This window comes from Eucyclogobius newberryi, unplaced genomic scaffold (genome assembly GCF_026437365.1).
Source record: "Eucyclogobius newberryi isolate DKJ021-1_F unplaced genomic scaffold, fEucNew1.0.hap1 SCAF_10, whole genome shotgun sequence".
NCBI classification, from domain to species: Eukaryota; Metazoa; Chordata; class Actinopteri; order Gobiiformes; family Gobiidae; genus Eucyclogobius; species Eucyclogobius newberryi.
Genome location: NW_027315724.1, coordinates 39,665,079 through 39,677,165, shown reverse-complemented (window position 1 = coordinate 39,677,165; position 12,087 = coordinate 39,665,079).

Below are 12,087 nucleotides of genomic sequence, written 5' to 3'. Positions count from 1 at the left end.
TATGTGTACTATGTGTACTATGTAACTATTACTATGTGTACTATGTGTACTATGCAACTATTACTATGTGTACTATGTGTACTATGTAACTATTACTGTGTGTACTATGTGTACTATGGAACTAATACTGTGTGTACTATGCAACTATTACTATGTGTACTATGTGTACTATGTGTACTATGTGTACTATGCAACTATTACTATGTGTACTATGCAACTATTACTATGTGTACTATGTAACTATTACTATGTGTACTATGTGTACTATGTGTACTATGCAACTATTACTATGTGTACTATGGAACTATTACTATGTGTACTATGCAACTATTACTATGTGTACTATGCAACTATTACTATGTGTACTATGTGTACTATGCAACTATTACTATGTGTACTATGCAACTATCACTATGTGTACTATGTGTACTATGCAACTATTACTATGTGTACTATGCAACTATTACTATGTGTACTATGTGTACAATGTGTACTATGTGTACTATGGAACTATTACTATATGTACTATGCAACTATTACTATGTGTACTATGCAACCATTACTATGTGTACTATGCAACTATTACTATGTGTACTATGTGTACTATGTGTACTATGCAACTATTACTATGTGTACTATGGAACTATTACTATGTGTACTATGTGTACTATGCAACTATTACTATGTGTACTATGGAACTAATACTGTGTGTACTATGCAACTATTACTATGTGTACTATGTGTACTATGTGTACTATGTGTACTATGTGTACTATGTGTACTATGTGTACTATGTGTACTATGCAACTATTACTATGTGTACTATGGAACTAATACTGTGTGTACTATGCAACTATTACTATGTGTACTATGTGTACTATGTGTACTATGCAACTATTACTATGTGTACTATGCAACTATTACTATGTGTACTATGTGTACTATGTAAGTATTACTATGTGTACTATGTGTACTATGCAACTATTACTATGTGTACTATGTGTACTATGCAACTATTACTATGTGTACTATGCAACTATTACTATGTGTACTATATGTACTATGCGACTATTACTATGTGTACTATGCAAATATTACTATGTGTACTATGTGTACTATGCAACTATTACTATGTGTACTATGAAACTATTACTATATGTACTATGTGTACTATGTGTACTATGCAACTATTACTATGTGTACTATGGAACTAATACTATGTGTACTATGTGTACTATGTGTACTATATGTACTATGCAACTATTACTATGTGTACTATGGAACTATTACTATATGTACTATGCAACTATTACTATGTGTACTATGCAACTATTACTATGTGTACTATGCAACTATTACTATGTGTACTATGTGTACTATGCAACTATTACTATGTGTACTATGGAACTAATACTGTGTGTACTATGCAACTATTACTATGTGTACTATGCAACTATTACTATGTGTACTATATGTACTATGCGACTATTACTATGTGTACTATGCAAATATTACTATGTGTACTATGTGTACTATGCAACTATTACTATGTGTACTATGAAACTATTACTATATGTACTATGTGTACTATGTGTACTATGCAACTATTACTATGTGTACTATGGAACTAATACTGTGTGTACTATGCAACTATTACTATGTGTACTATGTGTACTATGCAACTATTACTATGTGTACTATGCAACTATCACTATGTGTACTATGCAACTATTAATATGTGTACTATGTGTACTATGTAACTATTACTATGTGTACTATGTGTACTATGCAACTATTACTATGTGTACTATGGAACTAATACTGTGTGTACTATGCAACTATTACTATGTGTACTATGTGTACTATGCAACTATTACTATGTGTACTATGGAACTAATACTGTGTGTACTATGCAACTATTACTATGTGTACTATGCAACTATTACTATGTGTACTATATGTACTATGCGACTATTACTATGTGTACTATGCAAATATTACTATGTGTACTATGTGTACTATGCAACTATTACTATGTGTACTATGAAACTATTACTATATGTACTATGTGTACTATGTGTACTATGCAACTATTACTATGTGTACTATGGAACTAATACTGTGTGTACTATGCAACTATTACTATGTGTACTATGTGTACTATGCAACTATTACTATGTGTACTATGCAACTATCACTATGTGTACTATGCAACTATTAATATGTGTACTATGTGTACTATGTAACTATTACTATGTGTACTATGTGTACTATGCAACTATTACTATGTGTACTATGGAACTAATACTGTGTGTACTATGCAACTATTACTATGTGTACTATGTGTACTATGTGTACTATGTGTACAATGTGTACTATGTGTACTATGTGTACTATGGAACTATGTGTACAATGTGTACTATATGTACTATGCTACTATTACTATGTGTACTATGCAACCATTACTATGTGTACTATGCAACTATTACTATGTGTACTATGTGTACTATGCAACTATTACTATGTGTACTATGGAACTATTACTATGTGTACTATGCAACTATTACTATGTGTACTATGGAACTAATACTGTGTGTACTATGCAACTATTACTATGTGTACTATGTGTACTATGTGTACTATGTGTACTATGCAACTATTACTATGTGTACTATGGAACTAATACTGTGTGTACTATTCAACTATTACTATGTGTACTATGTGTACTATGCAACTATTACTATGTGTACTATGCAACTATTACTATGTGTACTATGTGTACTATGTAAGTATTACTATATGTACTATGTGTACTATGCAACTATTACTATGTGTACTATGCAACTATTACTATGTGTACTATGTGTACTATGTGTACTATGTGTACTATGCAACTATTACTATGTGTACTATGCAACTATTACTATGTGTACTATGTGTACTATGTGTACTATGTGTACTATGTGTACTATGTGTACTATGCAACTATTACTATGTGTACTATGTGTACTATGTAACTATTACTATGTGTACTATGTGTACTATGCAACTATTACTATGTGTACTATGTGTACTATGTAACTATTACTGTGTGTACTATGTGTACTATGGAACTAATACTGTGTGTACTATGCAACTATTACTATGTGTACTATGTGTACTATGTGTACTATGTGTACTATGCAACTATTACTATGTGTACTATGCAACTATTACTATGTGTACTATGTAACTATTACTATGTGTACTATGTGTACTATGCAACTATTACTATGTGTACTATGTGTACTATGTAACTATTACTATGTGTACTATGTGTACTATGGAACTAATACTGTGTGTACTATGCAACTATTACTATGTGTACTATGTGTACTATGTGTACTTTGTGTACTATGCAACTATTACTATGTGTACTATGGAACTATTACTATGTGTACTATGCAACTATTACTATGTGTACTATGTGTACTATGTGTACTATGTAACTATTACTATGTGTACTATGTGTACTATGGAACTAATACTGTGTGTACTATGCAACTATTACTATGTGTACTATGTGTACTATGTGTACTATATGTACTATGCAACTATTACTATGTGTACTATGGAACTATTACTATATGTACTATGCAACTATTACTATGTGTACTATGTGTACTATGCAACTTTTACTATGTGTACTATGCAACTATTACTATGTGTACTATGTGTACTATGCAACTATTACTATGTGTACTATGTGTACTATGCAACTATTACTATGTGTACTATGTGTACTATGCAACTATTACTATGTGTACTATGCAACTATTACTATGTGTACTATGTGTACTATGTGTACTATGCAACTATTACTATGTGTACTATGTAACTATTACTATGTGTACTATGTGTACTATGCAACTATTACTATGTGTACTATGTAACTATTACTGTGTGTACTATGTGTACTATGGAACTAATACTGTGTGTACTATGCAACTATTACTATGTGTACTATGTGTACTATGTGTACTATGTGTACTATGCAACTATTACTATGTGTACTATGCAACTATTACTATGTGTACTATGTAACTATTACTATGTGTACTATGTGTACTATGCAACTATTACTATGTGTACTATGTGTACTATGTAACTATTACTATGTGTACTATGGAACTAATACTGTGTGTACTATGCAACTATTACTATGTGTACTATGTGTACTATGTGTACTTTGTGTACTATGTAACTATTACTATGTGTACTATGCAACTATTACTATGTGTACTATGCAACTATTACTATGTGTACTATGTGTACTATGTGTACTATGTAACTATTACTATGTGTACTATGTGTACTATGGAACTAATACTGTGTGTACTATGCAACTATTACTATGTGTACTATGTGTACTATGTGTACTATATGTACTATGCAACTATTACTATGTGTACTATGGAACTATTACTATATGTACTATGCAACTATTACTATGTGTACTATGTGTACTATGCAACTATTACTATGTGTACTATGCAACTATTACTATGTGTACTATGTGTACTATGCAACTATTACTATGTGTACTATGCAACTATCACTATGTGTACTATGTGTACTATGCAACTATTACTATGTGTACTATGTAACTATTACTATGTGTACTATGTGTACTATGCATCTATTACTATGTGTACTATGGAACTAATACTGTGTGTACTATGCAACTATTACTATGTGCACTATGTGTACTATGTGTACTATGCAACTATTACTATGTGCACTATGTGTACTATGGAACTAATACTGTGTGTACTATGCAACTATTACTATGTGTACTATGTGTACTATGCAACTATTACTATGTGTACTATGCAACTATTACTATGTGTACTATGTGTACTATGTAACTATTACTATGTGTACTATGTGTACTATGCAACTATTACTATGTGTACTATGGAACTAATACTGTGTGTACTATGCAACTATTACTATGTGTACTATGTGTACTATGCAACTATTACTATGTGTACTATGTGTACTATGGAACTAATACTGTGTGTACTATGCAACTATTACTATGTGTACTATGTGTACTATGTGTACTATATGTACTATGCAACTATTACTATGTGTACTATGGAACTATTACTATATGTACTATGCAACTATTACTATGTGTACTATGCAACTATTACTATGTGTACTATGCAACTATTACTATGTGTACTATGTGTACTATGCAACTATAACTATGTGTACTATGTAACTATTACTATGTGTACTATGTGTACTATGCAACTATTACTATGTGTACTATGGAACTAATACTGTGTGTACTATGCAACTATTACTATGTGTACTATGTGTACTATGTGTACTAAGCAACTATTACTATGTGTACTATGTGTACTATGCAACTATTACTATGTGTACTATGTGTACTATGTGTACTATGCAACTATTACTATGTGTACTATGTGTACTATGCAACTATTACTATGTGTACTATGTGTACTATGTGTACTATGCAACTATTACTATGTGTACTATGCAACTATTACTATGTGTACTATGTGTACTATGTGTACTATGCAACTATTACTATGTGTACTATGTGTACTATGTAACTATTACTATGTGTACTATGTGTACTATGCAACTATTACTATGTGTACTATGTAACTATTACTGTGTGTACTATGTGTACTATGGAACTAATACTGTGTGTACTATGCAACTATTACTATGTGTACTATGTGTACTATGTGTACTATGTGTACTATGCAACTATTACTATGTGTACTATGCAACTATTACTATGTGTACTATGTAACTATTACTATGTGTACTATGTGTACTATGCAACTATTACTATGTGTACTATGTGTACTATGTAACTATTACTATGTGTACTATGGAACTAATACTGTGTGTACTATGCAACTATTACTATGTGTACTATGTGTACTATGTGTACTTTGTGTACTATGTAACTATTACTATGTGTACTATGCAACTATTACTATGTGTACTATGCAACTATTACTATGTGTACTATGTGTACTATGTGTACTATGTGTACTATGTAACTATTACTATGTGTACTATGTGTACTATGGAACTAATACTGTGTGTACTATGCAACTATTACTATGTGTACTATGTGTACTATGTGTACTATATGTACTATGCAACTATTACTATGTGTACTATGGAACTATTACTATATGTACTATGCAACTATTACTATGTGTACTATGTGTACTATGCAACTATTACTATGTGTACTATGCAACTATTACTATGTGTACTATGTGTACTATGCAACTATTACTATGTGTACTATGCAACTATCACTATGTGTACTATGTGTACTATGCAACTATTACTATGTGTACTATGTAACTATTACTATGTGTACTATGTGTACTATGCATCTATTACTATGTGTACTATGGAACTAATACTGTGTGTACTATGCAACTATTACTATGTGCACTATGTGTACTATGTGTACTATGTGTACTATGTGTACTATGTGTACTATGTGTACTATGCAACTATTACTATGTGCACTATGTGTACTATGGAACTAATACTGTGTGTACTATGCAACTATTACTATGTGTACTATGTGTACTATGCAACTATTACTATGTGTACTATGCAACTATTACTATGTGTACTATGTGTACTATGTAACTATTACTATGTGTACTATGTGTACTATGCAACTATTACTATGTGTACTATGGAACTAATACTGTGTGTACTATGCAACTATTACTATGTGTACTATGTGTACTATGCAACTATTACTATGTGTACTATGTGTACTATGGAACTAATACTGTGTGTACTATGCAACTATTACTATGTGTACTATGTGTACTATGTGTACTATATGTACTATGCAACTATTACTATGTGTACTATGGAACTATTACTATATGTACTATGCAACTATTACTATGTGTACTATGCAACTATTACTATGTGTACTATGCAACTATTACTATGTGTACTATGTGTACTATGCAACTATAACTATGTGTACTATGTAACTATTACTATGTGTACTATGTGTACTATGCAACTATTACTATGTGTACTATGGAACTAATACTGTGTGTACTATGCAACTATTACTATGTGTACTATGTGTACTATGTGTACTAAGCAACTATTACTATGTGTACCATGCAACTATTACTATGTGTACTATGCTACTATTGCTATGTGTGCTATGTGTACTATGTAACTATTACTATGTGTACTATGTGTACTATGCAACTATTACTATGTGTACTATGAAACTATTACTATGTGTACTATGTGTACTATGTAACTATTACTATGTGTACTATGCAACTATTACTATGTGTACTATGTGTACTATGCAACTATTACTATGTGTACTATGTGTACTATGCAACTATTACTATGTGTACTATGTGTACTATGTGTACTATGCAACTATTACTATGTGTACTATGCAACTATTACTATGTGTACTATGTGTACTATGCAACTATTACTATGTGTACTATGTGTACTATGTAACTATTACTATGTGTACTATGTGTACTATGCAACTATTACTATGTGTACTATGTAACTATTACTGTGTGTACTATGTGTACTATGGAACTAATACTGTGTGTACTATGCAACTATTACTATGTGTACTATGTGTACTGTGTGTACTATGTGTACTATGGAACTAATACTGTGTGTACTATGCAACTATTACTATGTGTACTATGTGTACTATGTGTACTATGTGTACTATGCAACTATTACTATGTGTACTATGCAACTATTACTATGTGTACTATGTAACTATTACTATGTGTACTATGTGTACTATGCAACTATTACTATGTGTACTATGTGTACTATGTAACTATTACTATGTGTACTATGGAACTAATACTGTGTGTACTATGCAACTATTACTATGTGTACTATGTGTACTATGTGTACTTTGTGTACTATGTAACTATTACTATGTGTACTATGCAACTATTACTATGTGTACTATGCAACTATTACTATGTGTACTATGTGTACTATGTGTACTATGTGTACTATGTAACTATTACTATGTGTACTATGTGTACTATGGAACTAATACTGTGTGTACTATGCAACTATTACTATGTGTACTATGTGTACTATGTGTACTATATGTACTATGCAACTATTACTATGTGTACTATGGAACTATTACTATATGTACTATGCAACTATTACTATGTGTACTATGTGTACTATGCAACTATTACTATGTGTACTATGCAACTATTACTATGTGTACTATGTGTACTATGCAACTATTACTATGTGTACTATGCAACTATCACTATGTGTACTATGTGTACTATGCAACTATTACTATGTGTACTATGTAACTATTACTATGTGTACTATGTGTACTATGCATCTATTACTATGTGTACTATGGAACTAATACTGTGTGTACTATGCAACTATTACTATGTGCACTATGTGTACTATGTGTACTATGCAACTATTACTATGTGCACTATGTGTACTATTGAACTAATACTGTGTGTACTATGCAACTATTACTATGTGTACTATGTGTACTATGCAACTATTACTATGTGTACTATGCAACTATTACTATGTGTACTATGTGTACTATGTAACTATTACTATGTGTACTATGTGTACTATGCAACTATTACTATGTGTACTATGGAACTAATACTGTGTGTACTATGCAACTATTACTATGTGTACTATGTGTACTATGCAACTATTACTATGTGTACTATGTGTACTATGGAACTAATACTGTGTGTACTATGCAACTATTACTATGTGTACTATGTGTACTATGTGTACTATATGTACTATGCAACTATTACTATGTGTACTATGGAACTATTACTATATGTACTATGCAACTATTACTATGTGTACTATGCAACTATTACTATGTGTACTATGCAACTATTACTATGTGTACTATGTGTACTATGCAACTATAACTATGTGTACTATGTAACTATTACTATGTGTACTATGTGTACTATGCAACTATTACTATGTGTACTATGGAACTAATACTGTGTGTACTATGCAACTATTACTATGTGTACTATGTGTACTATGTGTACTAAGCAACTATTACTATGTGTACTATGTGTACTATGCAACTATTACTATGTGTACTATGTGTACTATGCAACTATTACTATGTGTACTATGTGTACTATGTGTACTATGCAACTATTACTATGTGTACTATGCAACTATTACTATGTGTACTATGTGTACTATGTGTACTATGCAACTATTACTATGTGTACTATGTGTACTATGTAACTATTACTATGTGTACTATGTGTACTATGCAACTATTACTATGTGTACTATGTAACTATTACTGTGTGTACTATGTGTACTATGGAACTAATACTGTGTGTACTATGCAACTATTACTATGTGTACTATGTGTACTATGTGTACTATGTGTACTATGCAACTATTACTATGTGTACTATGCAACTATTACTATGTGTACTATGTAACTATTACTATGTGTACTATGTGTACTATGCAACTATTACTATGTGTACTATGTGTACTATGTAACTATTACTATGTGTACTATGGAACTAATACTGTGTGTACTATGCAACTATTACTATGTGTACTATGTGTACTATGTGTACTTTGTGTACTATGTAACTATTACTATGTGTACTATGCAACTATTACTATGTGTACTATGCAACTATTACTATGTGTACTATGTGTACTATGTGTACTATGTGTACTATGTAACTATTACTATGTGTACTATGTGTACTATGGAACTAATACTGTGTGTACTATGCAACTATTACTATGTGTACTATGTGTACTATGTGTACTATATGTACTATGCAACTATTACTATGTGTACTATGGAACTATTACTATATGTACTATGCAACTATTACTATGTGTACTATGTGTACTATGCAACTATTACTATGTGTACTATGCAACTATTACTATGTGTACTATGTGTACTATGCAACTATTACTATGTGTACTATGCAACTATCACTATGTGTACTATGTGTACTATGCAACTATTACTATGTGTACTATGTAACTATTACTATGTGTACTATGTGTACTATGCATCTATTACTATGTGTACTATGGAACTAATACTGTGTGTACTATGCAACTATTACTATGTGCACTATGTGTACTATGTGTACTATGTGTACTATGTGTACTATGTGTACTATGTGTACTATGTGTACTATGTGTACTATGCAACTATTACTATGTGCACTATGTGTACTATGGAACTAATACTGTGTGTACTATGCAACTATTACTATGTGTACTATGTGTACTATGCAACTATTACTATGTGTACTATGCAACTATTACTATGTGTACTATGTGTACTATGTAACTATTACTATGTGTACTATGTGTACTATGCAACTATTACTATGTGTACTATGGAACTAATACTGTGTGTACTATGCAACTATTACTATGTGTACTATGTGTACTATGCAACTATTACTATGTGTACTATGTGTACTATGGAACTAATACTGTGTGTACTATGCAACTATTACTATGTGTACTATGTGTACTATGTGTACTATATGTACTATGCAACTATTACTATGTGTACTATGGAACTATTACTATATGTACTATGCAACTATTACTATGTGTACTATGCAACTATTACTATGTGTACTATGCAACTATTACTATGTGTACTATGTGTACTATGCAACTATAACTATGTGTACTATGTAACTATTACTATGTGTACTATGTGTACTATGCAACTATTACTATGTGTACTATGGAACTAATACTGTGTGTACTATGCAACTATTACTATGTGTACTATGTGTACTATGTGTACTAAGCAACTATTACTATGTGTACCATGCAACTATTACTATGTGTACTATGCTACTATTGCTATGTGTGCTATGTGTACTATGTAACTATTACTATGTGTACTATGTGTACTATGCAACTATTACTATGTGTACTATGAAACTATTACTATGTGTACTATGTGTACTATGTAACTATTACTATGTGTACTATGTGTACTATGCAACTATTACTATGTGTACTATGTGTACTATGCAACTATTACTATGTGTACTATGTGTACTATGCAACTATTACTATGTGTACTATGTGTACTATGTGTACTATGCAACTATTACTATGTGTACTATGCAACTATTACTATGTGTACTATGTGTACTATGCAACTATTACTATGTGTACTATGTGTACTATGTAACTATTACTATGTGTACTATGTGTACTATGCAACTATTACTATGTGTACTATGTAACTATTACTGTGTGTACTATGTGTACTATGGAACTAATACTGTGTGTACTATGCAACTATTACTATGTGTACTATGTGTACTATGTGTACTATGTGTACTATGCAACTATTACTATGTGTACTATGCAACTATTACTATGTGTACTATGTAACTATTACTATGTGTACTATGTGTACTATGCAACTATTACTATGTGTACTATGTGTACTATGTAACTATTACTATGTGTACTATGGAACTAATACTGTGTGTACTATGCAACTATTACTATGTGTACTATGTGTACTATGTGTACTTTGTGTACTATGTAACTATTACTATGTGTACTATGCAACTATTACTATGTGTACTATGCAACTATTACTATGTGTACTATGTGTACTATGTGTACTATGTGTACTATGTAACTATTACTATGTGTACTATGTGTACTATGGAACTAATACTGTGTGTACTATGCAACTATTACTATGTGTACTATGTGTACTATGTGTACTATATGTACTATGCAACTATTACTATGTGTACTATGGAACTATTACTATATGTACTATGCAACTATTACTATGTGTACTATGTGTACTATGCAACTATTACTATGTGTACTATGCAACTATTACTATGTGTACTATGTGTACTATGCAACTATTACTATGTGTACTATGCAACTATCACTATGTGTACTATGTGTACTATGCAACTATTACTA